We start from the raw sequence: 16,581 nt of genomic DNA, 5'->3' as shown, positions 1-16,581 counted from the left end.
GCAGAGGCTGTGAATGTTCAGTTTTGTTTGGCTATATGGCAACAATAGCCTGTAGTTTAATCAAGGTGTTCCTATTCCTTAACGATTAGAATATTGAATCAAATTAAAAAATGAATGCATGCCATTTATTTTTCTGTCATTTGAAAGATGTAAACACTGTGATGTTGCGGCCTTCTTGACCTCTGAATTTCCATGCCAAAAATGCATTTTTGTCCTCCTCCTGGTCGTTTTTCTCATCCTCTGCCATTGTCGTTCGGTTGTGTGGAAAGTGCTCTCGCGCACTGACTTGCAGCGCACCTGCGCACATAATGCCACCTGCTTCTGCATCCGCACAGTGCAACCTGCGTGTAGTGCCGTAAAGTAATCCCTACCGGCAATCCTTTGTTTGAGAAAGTAACTGTATTCAGAATACACCAATTTAAACTGTAACTAAAACGGAATACAATTACTCTTATTTTGTATTTTAAATACGTAACGCCGTTACATGTAATCCGTTACTTCCCAACCCTGCCGACACCACATGAATGCAGCATAAAGCATTCAATTATTTTACTTTCATTTCAGGTAAAGGAACATGGCCTCCGCTGGTTTTCTGCTCTTAACGCTCGCTGTCCTCAACAGTGCAGGGATTTCACAGGGTTATGGTAAGATCCTCCGTCATATGGAGTTTGAAATATTTGATTCTTCTTGGTATTCATGTGATTCTTTCTTCACAGCCTTTGTGAAAATTCACTGCAAGACTCAAAACATCGGACAGTATGAGCAGGAGTCACGACTTGACTGTGTAATCCACTACCCTGAAGGAGACGTAGAAGATCCTGAAATCTTGGTGGTAACTTGGAGTAGAGAGGGGTTTGAAGAACCTGTACTTAAATACGACCAAGGAAAACTTACATCGTTGCCTGGATATTCATTTGCTGAACCGTCCTGGAACAACAAGAACGTGAACGTATCCCTGCTCATTAACAAAACTGCTGTTAAGGACGAGGGAGTTTATATATGTTATGTGTTCACAAACAGTGGTTTTAACAAGAACCAAACCAGACTGAACGTCACAGGTGAGCTCTAAGATAAAACTTTGTCTCAGCTTTTTGGCACACACACACACACACACACACACACACACACACACACACACACACACACACACACACACACAGATCATTTTGAGGGAATGATTAATCTCTGAAGCAGCCCCTGAGAGCTAATTTTTCTGTCTGTTTGTGTAAACATTTATAAGATTAAAGACAGAAGATGGACTGCAGGAAAGATGTAAAAGTGAGCTAGATGGAATGTAGATTGTGTGGAGAACGGGGGACTTTCCTTCCCCATCAGTCTGGTATTTACCTTCAACAGAGACTGTTCAATGTTTGCTCGGTGTCTTTGCTACTTTCTGTTTCTTTATGACAAATAAGATGTCTGCTGTCATAAAGTACATTTGCTTATCACACATCAAATATCAGTGGTAAAATAATAGTGTGATGATTGATGTCGAGGGTTGAAGTTCAGATTAATAATCATGTTTTATCTCCATGTTCTCCTTCAAGCCAAATACGGAGTGCCAACTATTCAGCCTCAACCTCAGGACATTGATCTCAACACCGACGGTTCCCTGACATGCAAGTCCACCGGCTACCCAAAAGGCCGACTCAGCTGGTTTGATAAAGACAACAAGCCTCGGTTAGACCAACCCGAGGTGGAGGTGCTGAAGACAGAGAATGGTCTGTTTATCCTCTCAAGCACGCTAAAAATACAGGGAGGATCCGCCTTCTCCAAGTACACCTGCAAAGTGTTCAACGCCAGAGGAGACGAAGAGGCGGAGAAATCTTTCATCAGTGGAGGAAGTTCACAGAGTCATGCTGAGTCATTCCATCATCTCAGAGCCTCTGTGGAAATTCACTGCAAGACTCAAAATGTTGGACAGTATGACCAGCAGTCACGACTTGACTGTGTAATCCACCATGCTGAAGACCTAGAAGATCCTGAAATCGTGGCGATAACTTGGAGGAAAGAGGGGGTTGAGGAACCCATACTTAAATACAACCATGGAGAACTTACATCGTTGCCTGGATATTCATTTGCTGAACCGTCCTGGAACAACAAGAACGTGAACGTATCCCTGCTCATTCACAAAACTGCTGTTAAGGACGAGGGAGTTTATACATGTTATGTGTCCACAGACAGTGGTTTTAATAAGAACCACACCAGACTGAACGTCACAGGTGAGCTCTAAGATAAAGCTTTGTCTCAGCTTTTTGGCACACACACACACACACACACACACACACACACACACACACACACACACACACACACACACACACACACATATGGATCATTTTGAGGGAATGATTAATCTCCGAAGCAGCCCCTGAGAGCTCATTTTTTAAGTCATGAGTTGTGTGCGTCTGTGTAAACATTTATAAGATCTACTTAAAGACAGAAGATGGACTGCAGGAAAGATGTAATAGTGAGCTAGATTGAATGTAGATTGTGTCGAGAACTAGGGACTTTCCTTCCCCATCAGGCTAGTATTTCAATCAATCAATCTTTATTTGTATAGCGCCAATTCATAACAAGTGCTATCTTGAGACACTTTACAAAAAGCAGGTAAAAGAGCTTACTCTTTGCTATATTACAAAGACCCCGCTTAATCCGTCATGAGCACTTCCCGTAGTACATTTAGAAACTGCAAGTACCTCGAGCAGGCCTGATAGTCGAAGGCTCTACCTCCCATCGTACAATTAGAGACTTTTGGTACCACGAGCAGGCCTGATAGTCGAAGACTCTACCTCCCATCGTACAATTAGAGACTTTTGGTACCACGAGCAGGCCTGATAGTCGAAGGCTCTACCTCCCATTGTACAATTAGAGACTTTCGGTACCACGAGCAGGCCTGATAATCGAAGACTCTACCTCGCTTAGTACATTTAGAGACTTTTGGTACCACGCTCAGGCCTGATAACCCAAGGCTCTACCTCCCGTAGTACATTTAGAGACCGTAGGTACCACGAGCAGGCCTGATAACTGAAGGCTCTACCTCCTATAGTACATTTAGATAATGTTCACTGTTTGCTCTGTGTCTTTGCTACTTTCTGTTTCTCTATGACAAATAAGATGTCTGCTTTCATTAAGTACATTTGTCCTGCTTATCACACATCAAATATCAGTGGTAAAATAATAGTGTGATGACTGATTGATGTAAAGGGGTGAAGTTCAGATTAATAATCATGTTTCATCTCCATGTTCTCCTTCAAGCCAAATACAGAGAGCTTACTTTTCAGTCGCAATCTCAGAACATTGATCTCATCACGAACGGTTCCCTGACATGCAAGTCCACCGGCTACCCAAAAGGCCGACTCAGCTGGTTTAACAAAGACAATAATGCTTTGTTAGATCAAAATGGTCTGTTTACCCTCTTAAGCATGCTGAATATACAGCGAGGATCCGCCTTGTCCAAGTACACCTGCAAAGTGTTCAACGCCAGAGTAGACGAAGAGGCAGAGAATTCTTTCATCAGTGCAGGAATTTCATGAAATATTTGATTCTTCTTGGCTATATTACATAGACCCCGCTTAATCCATCATGAGCACTTCCCGTTGTACATTTAAAAACTGCAGATACCACGAGCAGGCCTGATAGTCGAAGGCTCTACCTCCCATCGTACAATTAGAGACCATGGAGAACTTACACCGTTGCCTGGCTATTCATTTGCTGCTGAGCGATCCTGGAACAACAAGAACGTGAACGTATCCCTGCTCATTCACAAAAATGCTGTTAAGGACGAGGGAGTTTATACATGTTATGTGTCCACAGACAGTGGTTTTAACAAGAACCACACCAGACTGAACGTCACAGGTGATATGATAAATATATGATCAAACTCAAAATGTGACATCAAAAATCTGAATTCAAGCCATATTTTTTGGGGGGGGTTGGCTTTAAAGGAATATAGTGAATAGACAGTTTGTAGCGTGGTTACTATAGTAATATGTTTTTGTATAGTAAAGAGTCTGCTCTGTTGTTTAGTGGCCGAGGCAGAGGAAGAAACAAAAGCGAAGGAGAGAAGATGATGAAGAGGTTTTAAGGCGAGGGATTGGAAATGGAAATGAAAGAAAAGTCAAAGCATGGACGGTTAAGGTGAAGGTCAAAGATGAGCCATTCATCATGGCCTTTTCTTCAAATGCTCAAACGTTACCAACGTGCTCCCGTGTTAAGAAAGTTCTGCTTTACAAATCTGGGAGGAAACAGAGAGGAAACATTCAAATTTCCTCAAAAAAAGAGAATTAAGTCTAAAGTCGCGGTTTGAAGAACTAACAAGAGGAAACGAGACCAATCGGCTCGCAAAGAACGTTACTGGCAGCCTGATGCAAATCAGTTCAAATAGTACGCCCTTGGCAAATCAATTAGCCAATAATATTTAGGTTATTTTGGGATTGGCACCAGGGGTGGCCAATCAGATTTCAAGGGGGGGCCCACGCCAACCCTTTTTAGACACGCCCCTGTTTGTAGGCGACTATAGATGTCGAAGATGTCGAAGATGGAAACTGTGTGAGTCTGACACAAACTCAAAACACAGAATCAGGCTGCCAGAAGCTCAATAAAGACGTTCCTGAAATACGACATATTTCTATAAATCAAGATGTTAAAGAAGGGTGAATATTCAGCGTTATCAAATCGGATTTGCAGGTGTTTGTTTGTTTCTAGAATATGAAGAACCTGGGTGAACCTTAGGGCTTATTTGGCAGCACCCTTGATTTGAACACTAACTGTTATTTTAACCATGAGAGCTGAGTCCAAAGAGCAAAATATCCCCAGGACTGTTTTGATTATGCAGGGGAAAAGAAAATCTTGGCAGCTCAGACTGAACTTGTAAACATTAAACCACAAAGAGGCTGAAGCTTCCTTAAAAGAACAAGTCGGAGCAACTTTCCCTCCCACGTTGCTTCAGTTTTGTTTCCTTCCATCTTGTAAGACATCAATAAGTCTCCAAGTGTGACCCAGTACTTTCTCTAAACCATGGGGGGGGTCAAGCTTCTTGATTTCATGAAAGTTTTGATCCATTGTTCATACTCTTTGACGGGAAAACTCATGAACTGGTTCGTTGATATCTGTGCAGTGACCTTAGCCGAGCTGTTACAAGTCCCCACATCTGCTGAATGCAGTAAACGGTCACTTATCATCAGCTGATTAATATCTGTTTTGCAGTTGACAGTCGCGCGTTTGCAACACCAAAATCCCCTCCAGGCGTTGTCTTTACTTTCTACTTTGTCTGGGAGGGCAGATCCCCCCCCCCCCCCAGAGAGACAGAGAAAGTGAATGTTTGCAGCTAAAAGTATCACAGGGGGAATTTCCCACCACTGCATGACACACCAACCTGGTTCCAAATATCTTCTTCTATGTTCTATCTTTATATCCATGTGAAGTATTACATCTGTAACTTTTTATTTTCTTCTATTTGATTCATTCAGAGCTGGGACAAGACTCAAACATGATTTTGATAGTGGCTCCTGTGTTGGTCGTCGGGTCTCTGATCGTGGGGTTGCTACTTTACAAAATAGGATCTCAGCGTGAGTACCATTAAATATATATCTGTATATTCAACATGGCAGCCTGAATTCAAAAACTGACCATTGAAAATGCATTCTTGTTTATTTAACATTTAGCCATCTTAACTTTAAATCTCTTGAAATTCAAAATGTTATTAATATATTGAAACCTATGTCATTTTGCACCAGAGGAGGATGTTGGATGCTGTCCTGCATCCTGGACTTTGCAAATGCATTGTTGTAAGACCTTAAAGGGGACATACTGTGTTATGAAAAGTCCACTTCTACAGTGTTTTTGAACATATATTTGGGTAACCTGAGTGTCTACTGACCCACAAAATGTGAAATAAACCCATCCAGTCCTTTGTTTGTGGTCTGCATAAGTCTTACAACACAGAGGGAAATGCTCTGTTTCAAATGTGCTCTCCTTGCGATGTCACAGTGGGATTCTGGTAAAATATAAATAAAACCCTCCCCTGATATCTCCACACATGGACTCCACCCCCAGACTAAAACAAAACTTTAGCGCAGGTCGGCCATTTTTATTCTCTCTACAGAGGAGTGATGAGAAGATGAGTCTCGAGAACGTCTTTGTGTTTAAAGTCACGATTTAATCTTCATTCACACTCTAACATTTCATCTGTTTTTCATCAGGAAACGGAGGGAGATGTTCAAGAAAGTCTGACTACAGGTAAATATAATTCAAACATTTGAGTTGGATTGTCACTATTTAAACGTCAATATAATTCTAGTAAGAATTAGACGACATTAAAAAAAAAAAGTTTCGATACCTAGTCCCAAGTGCACAATTTTGGTTGAATTTCCATTTTTTATTGCCAAAAATGTACAGGCAAACTCCTGCACATTGTCTGAAATTGCACATAATACATTGGCAGCAATGTGTTTGTGCAATTTAGACAGTCACCACTTCTGCTGTCTGTTTGTTAGACATAAAAAACCATCACATCTTCATGACACACGAGTGTGAATTTGAATGAGCCATTGCAGCTTTGTGTTCAAAATATTAGGGCTTCAACACTTGCCACCTGCCAGATTTTTCTCCACAGCCGAGTGAGCTGATGTGAAAACGCAGCAGGATATAATCAGGAGAATTCAGCTCAAGCCAATAGGAGGGGGGGAGTGACGTTTATATACTGTGACTGCTGCACCGTGCATATAGATTTTCAGGCAGATGTGAAAACAGCTTGTGACTGAAGGTCTTTAGTTTTTATTAAAGCTTCAATACTTTCTGATACAATGCATCATTAAGGATTCTCAGATTGTCTTATTTTAAAACAAGTGGCATCAAAAACTGTTGCAAATTCAGACAACCAAACAAGGTAATAAGTTTGTTACTAACCCTCCCTCTTCCTTTCTTTTTCTCTTCATCTCTCTGTGCAGGAGAAACCAAGACCACTCTTACTGACGACCACTGAAATCAACACTTCTTGTTTGCTTGAGCCCGCATCAGCATTTTAACTTTTCCTAATGCAAACATCCATGTACATAACCAGGTAAAGCTTGTATCACTGTGATTTAACAGAAACTGCAAGCGCTTTGTTCACCTTTAATCTACCAAGTAAACGAGCTCCAATCAAGTTTAAAATGTCAACAAAGACTGATATATCGCTGACAACAGGAGTAAAAGGGGTCCAGGTCAGGCTCTGTTGTCTTAAAGTAACCACATTGGGAACCGTTCCGACACCACGGAGTCTCTGATGTTGATTTATGGAGGACAAAAGTGTATAATGTGATGATTTAGCCCACGCAATAACTGTAGCTTTTGGCAGCTTATCAGCCTCCTTCTTACTCCCTCTTCACGTTCCATGTCTTTAGTGAAGGGTTAGAATCATGCAATACTTTTAATTCGTGTTTGTGTGTGTGTGTGTGTGTATGTATTTTAAGGAAATGCAACTATTTCCTGCCAACGTTTCTTTTATTCATATATTTTGTGCTAGGAGGGGTTAGAGGCATAAAAACAGGCGTGCTTGCTGTTGCCATGGTGCTTTCAGACACTCTCTGCCAGTCTGCGCGGGCGCAATCAGGAGAACAAAAAAGTTTGGGAATTTCATTCACTGTGTTAGAGTATGTAGTCATAAGACAAACATTTCAGGAATGCCAGACATCCATCAAACTGGTCGGAGGCAACAGAGCAGGCTGTGATAGGCCCTTTTTTTGAGGTTTGGTTTATTTAACTTTTTTCACAACCGAGTTCTCAGAGAAACCGCCTCGCATGCCTTTAAAATCTTGAATTCTGATCGAGCCTGCATGTCAAGCTCGAGCCTGTCAGACCAAATATTCTCTACTGTACTGAAGACAAGCCAAAAGTGGAAAACAAAACTCCTAATCAATCATAAATGTGAATGATTAACTGTTCTGTAACACACAGTTAATCATTGACCTGTTTGGAGAAAAAGCAGTTTATGAAGTTTATGAAGTTTATGAGTTTATGAAATCAACGACAAACGTCCTTAAACTACTGTCAGTCATTCAGATTCTGTGTGTCGTGAAAATTAGGTTTATATACATGTATGTGTTTGTAAAATGAACTGTATACTCTTTTAATTATTTTTTTATCGTGTTTTTTAGCACTAGCACCTTGTACAAACTGTGAATTGTGATTGTATGGTAATAAAACAAAGTCTAAATAAAAAAAACATAAAACAGCCCTGTGATAAAGTTTCATGTTGTGTGTCATGAAGGATAGCTCTTGTTTAATGAAAATAAAAAATACATTCAGGCAAAAGTGGTGCAGCTGTCGATGTAGTTGTTGATGACGATGTATTAAAGGTCACACATTATCCAAAATACAATTAAACACTAATGTGTCTCTAGGCCGTCTACAAACCACCCCCCAGTTATGAGAAAAGTCCATCCTCTAAGTCTTTTGCCTGCTCCACTTTTCAGAAAATGTGTGCTCAAACAGGCCGTTTTGGATATTTTCCCTTCATGACATCACAAAGGGCAGTAACCCCTCCCCCAGGTGGGTGCTTAAAGCTGTTTGTTTGCACTTACTGACGTCGTTTCGTCCCCTCTAGATCCTCACTTGTCTTGTTCTTACTCCCTGATGTTCGTCAGGGAGCCCCGTGTGAAAACATCTGCACACTCTCTGATATTCTACTTCGCACCGCTCCTCTCTCGGTTGGTGGCATGTTGTCTTGTTTTGGCCCGTTTCCATTTTCATCTTCTTCCCTTATATGTTCATCTGATGACAGAGCAGCTTATCGCCACACAAGATCTGATTTATTCACGACCATTCAAAGCATTCATCACACTTCCTCGTTCTCTTCACTTCCCTTTTCTTTAAAACCGACTCATAGGTGCACTAAAGCACCAAATGTTCATATGATTGCAGCACTATTTGATCTCTCTGGTTATGGATGTCTCTTAAGCTGTTTTCACACAGGACAGCCTGCCAACTGAAATCCATCTGTGTTGAATATTCAATGAGTCCGACTCGATAATGCAGGCTTTCCCAACCTTGGGGTACCGCATGGAGTCCAAATGGGGTCCCCTGAAATTTTAAATTATTGACCAAAATAAAATATATAAATAATATGCCTTAATTAAGCTACAAGACGGTATCCAGTTCCTTGTAGCACATGCTAAAAACGATCACACTTGTAGTATCTCGGTGTGTCTCATTAATGTGTGATGCGCCACGCATCAAGCAAAAAGCTCTATGTGTTTTGGATGTCTGTGGTCCCCAGAGCTTTGTGAAGTCAAACTGAGCTCACAATCCATTAAAGGTTGGGAACCACGGCATATAATGACAGATTCTGCCTTTATATTAATGCTGTGGTTAATTGGACGTATTCAAAGTATCAATAAACGAGTAGACAAGAACACACTGCCACAAATAAAGCAGCTTCATGATGTGCACATGGATCCTTGGTTGTCACTGGCCGGGTAATATGAATAAATGTGAGCTAAGATGAGCTGGGATCTTTTTAACTAAAAATTCAAAAAAATCATGATATGGCTGAATTTGTTTGTTTTTCATATCAGCATTAAATACCTTCCTCATCATATCATATCAGTATCACTTTCCTCCAGATCAAACTTCAATAAGTCAAGATTCAATTCCAGTAAATCATTATAGACTGGAATGCTGCCATCAACTGGACAAACAGCAAAACAACAGGTTGATGATCATAACAGAGTGAGATAAGCTCCTGTTTTGTGGTGAACAGAGAAAGAAGAATGCTTCCATAAATAATAATAACTATAATAACTTTATTTATATAGCACCTTTTAAAAACACAGGTTTACAAAATGCTTTGACAAACAGAAAAAACTAGAACAAACTAAACCAAACACAGAAGAACATAAACAACAGCAAGAACAAACAAATGCAAAATACTAAGAATAATTAAATACAATTCAACAGAAAAGAACCCATAGTGCACGATACCCAACAGACATATATAACCCCACCATCACAAGAACCATCATAAGAACCCAGGCAACACAAGAACCCAACAACACGAGCTGAGACCAAGAGGACCAAAGATTTAAAAAGATGTGAGAAACTAAAAGAGATAAAAGCAAATAAAAAGATAACAGCAATAAGAAGGTAAGAGCAGTAAAATAAATAGAAACAAGTGGTTAAAGGATCAAAAAACCCAAAACTATAATATTAATAAAAATACAAAGTAAATATAAATATGAAACATAAATAGACAACGTAAGTAAGATAAGAAATTACCAAGTTAAAACACAAGAGGAGTTAAGATATGAGCATAAATACGAGATAAGACCATAAATAAAAGGACAGTAAGAAGTAAAACAAGATAAAAATAGTAAAACCAGTAAGAAAAGACATTAAGAAGAAGACATCACATAAAAGCAAGTCTGTAAAAGTACGTTTTAAGAAGGGATTTAAAAGAATTGAGGGAGTCTGCGAGTCTTATCTCCTCAGGGAGGTCGTTCCAAAGTCGAGGGGCCCTGACTGAAAAGGCCCGGTCACCTTTAGTTTTAAGTCTCGACTTTGGAACGACCAGGAGGGCCCCACCTGAGGATCTAAGACTGCGGGCTGGCTCATATGGTGTCAGTAGCTCTGTTATATAGCTTGGAGCCAGCCCTGTTCGTGCTTTAAAAGTAATGAGTAAAATCTTAAAATCGATTCTAAACCTTACAGGAAGCCAATGTAATGAAGCTAAAATTGGAGTGATGTGATGTCGTCTGTTACAACCAGTAAGAAGCCTAGCTGCTGCATTTTGGACTAGCTGGAGGCGAGACAGTGACTTATTTATGATTCTGGAAAATAGGGAGTTACAGTAGTCAAGTCGGGAGAAAATGAGGGCGTGGATGATCTTTTTAAGGTCTAGTTGGGTTAGAATTGTTTTAATTTTGGAGATGGTGCGTAGATGGAAGAAGCATGATCGGACAACTGTTTTGATATGGGATGTGGGTTGGACATTGGCGAATAAGGGACCGAGGCTGCTCTTTGAGATATGAGTGGAGTTTGGCGGGTTGAATACTATGATTTCAGATTTAGAATTGTTCAGTTGGAGAAAGTTTTGTGCCATCCAGCAGTTGATATCGTTTAGGCAGTTTCTGACAGCAGCTAGGCTCCTAGCGTCCTCAGGTCTCAAAGGAAGGTATATCTGTGTGTCGTTTGCGTAGCAGTGAAAGGAGACATTGTGGCATTGGCCAAGAGGCAGCATATAAATGTAGAACAAAATGGGACCTAAAACCGAACCTTGCGGTACACCACAGTTAATGTTAGAGGTAGAGGAGGAGTAGTTTCCGATGGTGACCGCGAAGGTTCTTTCTAAAAGATAAGAGTAAAACCAGCTAAGCGCAGAATCCTTTAAACCAACCCATTTTCTGAGACGATCAGTTAAAATTGTGTGATCAACAGTATCAAAAGCTGCACTAAGATCTAAAAGAAGTAAAATTGTGTCCTCCCCTCTATCTGTTGCTAAAAGTAGGTCATTGGTTACCTTGAGTAGGGCCGTCTCTGTGATGTGACAAGCTCTAAAACCGGATTGGAATTGCTCAAAGAGGTTATTTTCAGCCATAAAAGATAAAAGTTGTGTTGAAACCACCTTTTCTAAAACTTTTGATAAAAATGGAAGTTTTGAGATTGGTCTAAAATTGTTTAAATCAGTGGGATCAACTTTGGGTTTCTTTAAAAGTGGTTGGAGCAGAGGGGACTACCAAATAGAACAGATCCAGATCAGCTCTGTTGAAATGCAGTCCACTTTCTGACAAAGAGTACTGCCGTGCAGACAACACGAGTTTTCAAAGTATTACCCGTAGCATAAACAACATTCATTCATTTCTGTTGTTGTTGCTGCTACTCTGTTTGTCTCTGTCTGTCTTTTGCTTTACATCTGTCTGTTCAACATGAGTCTGGTCCTTTTCGAGGTTTCTTTCTGTTTTCTTGCCACTATAACTTTGCTAAATGTTGCTTAGCGCTCCTACACGTTGCTTTGCAGGGTACACACCGGAGCTATTGGAGCCTTGCTCAAGGGCAGTACTCGGGTAGTGACCTGACCTGGCACCTCTCCAGCTTCCATATTTTGGTCTTCACCAGGACTTGAACCAGCGACCCTACAGGTTCCCAAACCAAGTCTCCACAGACTGAGCTACTGCCGCCCCAAAGAGTTTTGGAGTGGGGGCTGCTGCTCAATTTTTTGACTTTTTTAAATTCTTTTTTGTGACTCATAAAAATCCCATCACTTTGACTTTAAGGTGTTTTATGTGCTTTATTGGGTCCATTTGTAGGTTGTTGTTGTTGGCCCCTTAGGTCTTAGTTGACACAGCAGACAGCCAGCAGCCTCCATCTGTCAATCAAAGCGACTACGCCCCAGATCAGGTATAACTGGTAGCTTTGATTTTGAGTTTAACCACAATGCATCCTTCTTGTCATGAATAAAGAAAGCTTTGAAGACCAAAGCTCTTCTTTTGTTTTGTTGCTGTTTTGTGCCCCATGTGGCCACTTGAAGAAGTGCAGTTGTTTTGCACTTCCTGTTAGCTTCACTGTTAGCTTGTTAGGTTACTGCTTGATATGTTGTTATAATTGTTTCAAAGAAAACCTGTCAAGCATGTGCATGTTTTCATGAAGTGTTTTTCTGTAAAACATTAAGTGTGCAATGCACGAGCATTCACACTAATACAAATATTTATAAAATACATAGATGATATTTATATGTCCTCATGAGGCACATAGCTGGAATCAACAGGAGAGGAGTGAGAGCAGGTGAGGGCTAGAGTCTGTTGAAAGTATTTGAGGACACCTGGTGGACAGCTCGGGCATGGCAGGTTATGGGGAGGAGGAGGAGATTAATTAGGGGCCCTAGGAGAAGGGAGCAGTCTGTTTTCAGAAAGGTGCTTGGAGCTCTGAAGAATATGCTTAAAATCACAGCAACGCTGTAATTCTATATCCTTTATTTTCCTCCTTTACAATGGAAGCCTCAGAGCTTCAGTTCAGACGATTACCAGAAGAGGGCAGCATTGGAGGACAGCATACACTCTCTTGCAGGAAGTGCAGATGGATGGATAGCACTTGTGCAGAATCTTCAAAGACACTTCTGGACCCTTAATTGACACAAAATATGTGTCTATGTTTTACCATCATCACCTATCATATGTTTGTGTTTGCCTGACAGCTGTGTGCTGATAAATAAATGCCATGAACCTGAGAGAAGTTGTTGCGTGATCTCTACTGTCTGCTGAGATAGAACCAGAAGAAAGGGGTTACAGTAGTGCATTGACCAAGTTTAACAAACCCAATATTGTTTAGAAAAGTCACTTGAGGGATGAATGTGGAAGCTTTCGGACGCGTGCTTAGCTCGAAGAAATGAACACAGTCCATTGATGATTTGATTTGGATATTTCAATCCATTTCTTTTTAAACACTTCTTATCAAATAAAGGAAAATATGACGAACCACTGTCTATAAATAAAACAAACAAATCCGCGTTGGATGCGTTTAACTCCGACAGGCTGACACGGTAAAAAAAACTGTTTGCCTCCATTCAATCACCTGTCCCACCTCACCTGGAGCCTTGCCTTAACCACAGCATCCGCCCAGGCTACACATAGTGCCCAGTAGAGGGCCAACACACACAAGTACAAGGAAAATAGCATCACACAAAACAAACACCTCATTTGGCTCCAACAAGTAGCATGAGTGCAAGATCATTTATTGTGATTGGTTGTAGATTGTCGAAGGTCTATGATGCTCCAACCTTACCTGGCCAATTTTACCTGACTTCACCCTATATGATGAAACAGCACATCTTCTCCTTTTCAGATTACACTAAGCTGCTGTCGCCTTTTCTCCCTGCTCCTCTAGAAGTGGACTTTCTCCCGCAGAGCTCGAAAAAACTGCCAAATGCTTTATTGACTGCGGTCAAGCCAGCCGCTCCTCGAGTTTACATGGTGAAGTGAGCCGCCCCTAAATATGAAGTGCCCACGTATTCTGATCTTTATGGTAAATGCTCCGGACAGCAGAGCGAGCAGGAGGAACAGACAGAGAGAGCGAGTCTGTTATTAATCTCCTTTTCCAGGCAAAAGTGATAAATGCAGAAGTCTTACCATAAAACTGACTATGAGATACACGTGTATGAAACGGGAGCAAACAAAATACTGTTCAGGGAATAGCTCCGGAGGTCGGAGAAGTTAGTTTGGGAATAATACTGCGAGTCTGCGGTAACTTCCGTTTTTCAAAATAAGGTGTTTCCCTGGGAAAAAAATATAAAAGAATATGTTCTTCCATAAGTACACCATGATTCTGATATGGTTGGACTTAGTACTTCTTAGACTACATGCACAGGTACTATGAAGTACTTTCACTCTGTGCTTTTTGAGAAATCCACTGTCAAGCTCCCTTACACAGCACAGCTCTCTGCAGTGTTTTGAATGTGACAGTACCAATTTGATTCGCTCTTTCACAGCTACATGTTGCTCTTTTAATATTTTGCAATAAACACACATACAAGCATTTTTCAAATATTAATAATCTTTCACGAATAAAAAATCACTATTGACATTTTTTTTACATTTATTATAAACATTAACATTTTCGTAGAACATACATGTGAAATTACAAAGACTCTGAACACCAACAACTACATCTATCTAACAGTTGGGATTGCAATAAAATCCAACTCCTTATAATGTAATTGTATTATCTACTCAACAGCTGAGCTCCTCTCTCTCATGAGAAGACTAAATTCTAATACCATTATTGAGCATATGCATTTATTTTTTAATTTGTGGGGGGAATGATGAAGAAGAGGTTGATTTTTGAAAGAGTACAATCTCTGGTAACACATGACAGCTTCTTTTTCTGGATTTTGTAAAAATCCTTGTAATTTCAAGCATTTCTTTTTTCCTTATGTGCCATAAACTTGCTTACTTTCTATATCTTTGAATTATTTAAAAATATTTTGATAAAGTATCAAGGGGTTGAGGCTGGACTGAATTTCATTGTGTAGTGATCTGCAATGACAATAAAGGATCCATCCATCTATAACTAACAAAGACCTTGGCCCTCCAAATCCTTCATGAATACTGAACGAGAGGTCTCGTCCTTAACTATTCGAAAATAAATTATTTTAGAATAGCAGAATTTAATGTGTTTGACTCTTTTGAGCATGTGTATTTTAAATGGTGTGATTTTTTTATGACATTGCTTATGTTTATGATACTCGAGCTGCATTGTTGTGTTAGTATGCTAATGGTAGTACACAGTAAAAGTACTTCATAGTACCTGTGCATGTAGTCTAAGAAGTACTAAGTCCAACCATATCAGAATCATGGTGTACTTATGTAAGAACATATATATAATTATTGTTTTCTTCAGGAAAACTGTTTTTTTTTTAAATTGTGAACACCTTATTTTTGAAAAACGGAAGTTACCGCAGACTCGCAGAATTATTCCCAAACTAACTTCTCCGACCTCCAGAGCTATTCCCTGAACAGTATTCTGTTTCCTCCCGTTTCATACACGTGTATCTCATAGTCAGTTTAAGACTACACATTTAGCACTTGACGTCATCGCTCTCTCTGTCTGTTCCTCCTGCTCGCTCTGCAGTCCGGAGCATTTACCGTAAAGATCAGAATACGTGGGCACTTCATATTTAGGAGCGGCTCACTTCACCAGGTAAACTCGAGGAGCGGCTGGCTTGACCGCAGTCTATATTGAATCCATTCCTGCGTTTAATGCTGCATTCATGTGCTGCTCGGGTGGTCCAAATTTCCGAGTTGGAAAGTCGTTCTTCCGACTTCAGTGTGTTCACTTTGATTTCAGTTTGGAAAGTTGTAACAACAGCAAAAAACAGCGTTGATGCTACGAAGAAGATCAGTGAAATGTAACTGTTAAAAGTGATATCTGAGCAAAAAGTGGATGTACAATACGTTAATTAGCTTAATAAAAAGTTTGCTAACATTAACAAAATCATATTTTGCCCCTCATGTGGTGACGATTCTGACGTCAAGTCGGACACCTAATTCTTTTCCGAATTTCCGAGTTGTTGTTCCAACTTGAGTTGGTGTTCATGTTCATTTTACCACTCAGAAACTCGTTTTTCCGATGTTTCTAACACCACATGAATGCAGCATAAAGCATTCAATTATTTTACTTCCATTTCAGGTAAAGGAACATGGCCTCCGCTGGTTTTCTGCTCTTAACGCTCGCTGTCCTCAACAGTATAGGAAGTTCACAGGGTTATGGTAAGATCCTCCGTCATTTCGGAGTTTGAAATATTTGATTCTTCTTGGTATTCATGTGATTCTTTCTTCACAGCCTTTGTGAAAATTCACTGCAAGACTCAAAACATCGGACAGTATGAGCAGGAGTCACGACTTGACTGTGTAATCCACTACCCTGAAGAGGTAGAAGATCCTGAAATCTTGGTGGTAACTTGGAGTAGAGAGGGGGTTGAAGAACCTGTACTTAAATACGAAAATGGAAAACTAACATCGTTGCCTGGATATTCATTTGCTGAACCGTCCTGGAACAACAAGAACATGAACGTATCCCTGCTCATTCACAAAACTGCTGTTAAGGACGAGG

At 40.3% G+C, this 16,581-nt stretch overlaps 1 protein-coding gene and 1 long non-coding RNA gene across 3 annotated transcripts in view; both read left to right on the top strand.

Moving 5' to 3' along the window:
* The window catches only part of LOC110005197 (CD276 antigen homolog), a 161,511-nt gene that overhangs the window by 83,966 nt on the left and 60,964 nt on the right, over positions 1 to 16,581 (top strand). The window lies entirely within an intron of this gene.
* On the top strand, positions 2,942 to 8,217 carry LOC136180340 (uncharacterized). The gene is made up of 4 exons (XR_010667013.1): positions 2,942 to 3,858; positions 5,472 to 5,570; positions 6,204 to 6,240; positions 6,951 to 8,217. It is a non-coding gene; the product is annotated as an uncharacterized lncRNA (long non-coding RNA).

The sequence above is a fragment of the Labrus bergylta genome, chromosome 1 (assembly GCF_963930695.1).
Source record: "Labrus bergylta chromosome 1, fLabBer1.1, whole genome shotgun sequence".
Lineage (NCBI taxonomy): Eukaryota > Metazoa > Chordata > Actinopteri > Labriformes > Labridae > Labrus > Labrus bergylta.
This window is presented reverse-complemented; position numbering and strand designations above follow the sequence as displayed.